Below are 2,601 nucleotides of genomic sequence, written 5' to 3' on the forward strand. Positions count from 1 at the left end.
AAGTATTACTTAAAGTTTATAACTACTAGGGCTTATTATATACAAGTAGTAGTAGTAATAAAGTGTGTAACTTTATATTAAGGCCTATTATAACTTATTATAAGTTAAAAAAAACTAATCTAGCGCCTTAAAACTTTTTTTAAATATTACTAAAAGGAATTATAGTATTATAAGCTGCTTTAAAGCATAGTAAAAACTTTATTTTTATAATATAAGTAATCTAGTTGTGTATAAGGTTTTTAGCTTAGCACTTATACACCTTTTTTAAAAAAGTAAAATAACCTACATTAAGTAGCTATAAAAAGTGTAATAAGTAAAAAAGCATATAAATAGTAATAATTTTGTTATTTTTATAGTATTACTAAAAATAAAGTAAGTTATAGCTCTTATAGCTGTTAATAACTAGTAGATAGTAGCTACTAACAGTACACTTCTTTATATGCGCGTTAAAGTGCTTTAACTAGTCTAAACTAAGCTAATTAGTAGTCTAGCTATGCTTAAAGATTATAATAACTTAATTTTAAAGTAGATTTTTCTTTTTATACTAGTTTAAAAAGTAGTTGCTACTCTAAAAGATAATAAAAAGCAAAATAGCCTACTTTTTAGCATTAACGCCCTAGATAGCTATTGTCTACTTCTAGTTGCCTAGCTAGACTGCTTTTAGCTGTTTTTATCTCTCTAAACTTATAATAACTGCTCTAGTAGATATCTAGCCTATTATAAACTCTATCTTATTAAAGTTATACATGTTATTATTCTAGATGCTATACTTAGCTTTAATATTCTTTATAAGGTTAAACTAGCTTTAAATTACTATAAAAATTTTATAAAAAGCTTTTTTATAGTTATACTTACACTTAAACTTTACTTTAAGCTTTAAGTAACACTTAATAAATATATTAAGCTAGTTTATGCTAATATAGCGTATATTATGCTTAATATATAAAGAATTAGCTATATTAGCTACTGTCACGATTGTGCACGAGTAAGGTTATAGAGCTTCACGGAGGTCTAGTTTAATTACTACGTGAGGTATTATAGTAGGTACAAGACGTTGTGTGAGGAATAAAAAGGTTTAGAAGGAAATTAGCAGTTAAATACTTAGCTTAGAAGTCTAAGCGCTTTAAGTATAAATTAAGCCTGTTCTAGGTTTAGTTAGTGTTAAAGCAGTTTGTGCTTAAGTTTATGTCTATATTATGTTATATTTATGTTAGACGTGCACTAATAATACTTTAGTACATGTCTAATATAGTTATGTCTAGGATCTAGGGAGGATACTGTAACAGTACCCCCCCTTTTATTAGAAAGAGAATTCTTTATATTAGTAGTTCTAGCATTAAGTTGTCTTTATTAGAGTACAGGTTTAGTTTAGATAGGTATTAAGCGTAGAATTAGGTTACTGCAGAGTTCTCTTGCAGGGCTTTTGCAGGTTCCTATAACAGTTTATTATATCTAGTTTATTTTATAAAGTATTTATAAATATATTTCTTTTTATTAAACTAAATCTATTTAACATCTTTTATAATATATTCTAGTTTATTGTTTATAATAATAGGTTTAAGTAGTAAGTTTAGCTATCTAGGTAGATAGTTAGATTTAGAGGCTGCTTAGCGCAGCAATAATACATAGAACACAGGGTGTATCTTTATGCTGTTAGGTAGGATTAATTAGTAAGTGTGTAATAAGACTATATAAGCTACTATAAAGAAGCTAAGGTTTTTCTAATTAAGTTTCTTTAATTATTAGTTTATTTAAATATTTCTAGTATCTAGCTAGACCTTCTTGCTAGCTGCATACATAAAGGCAGAGGTTTAGAATTAGTTTATGTACTCTTATTAAAAAGCTTAAGCCTATGTAAGCTTTTTATAAACATATTTAAATATATTTTAAATTTTATTAATAAGTCTATTTACATTTATTACTTATATAGATTAATAAGTTAGTTAGAGAGTATTTAAAAGTAGTTTAAATTCTATTTAAAGGTAGTATCTGTAGTTTACTAAGAACAAAAATACTTATGTTAATTTAAATGTTATGTTATTAGCTTTAAACTATGCTGTAGCTAACTATTTTACCTAGTTGTCCTACTAGTAGTTTATGTACACTTATAGGACTTATTTTATTACAGCATTTATGTTCTTAGTCTAGCTATTAGTCTCTAGGTAAAAAGCTGTAGATAGATAGGAGACAATTTAGAGCTGTTTATAAAGTTTGTTCTAAAAGGCTAAGACAAACTGCGTACCCCTGTCTAATATAATTATGTTAGGCAGGCTATAGTAAACTTATACGTATTAGTAGAATAACTAGGCTATATTAAAGGCAGTTATAGAGGAACATAGTATTAAGTGTTAATACTTAGTTAAGTAATTAATAACTACTATAATATTTATATACCCTTTAGATAAAAGTAGGTTTATAATAAAATTAATTAATATATCTTTCTAAGCTTATTTAAGAATTAGAAGCAGTTTAAGTAGGCTATTATACCTTTTTTAAAAGGCTTTTACTTTATAGTAAGTATAGCAACATAATACATATTAGCGTATAGTATAGAACATGCAGGGCTAGTAGTACTCTCTCTGTAGTAGGTTAAGAGTCTTT

Source organism: Lindgomyces ingoldianus (assembly GCF_010093535.1).
Source record: "Lindgomyces ingoldianus strain ATCC 200398 unplaced genomic scaffold BDR25scaffold_24, whole genome shotgun sequence".
Taxonomy (NCBI): Eukaryota; Fungi; Ascomycota; class Dothideomycetes; order Pleosporales; family Lindgomycetaceae; genus Lindgomyces; species Lindgomyces ingoldianus.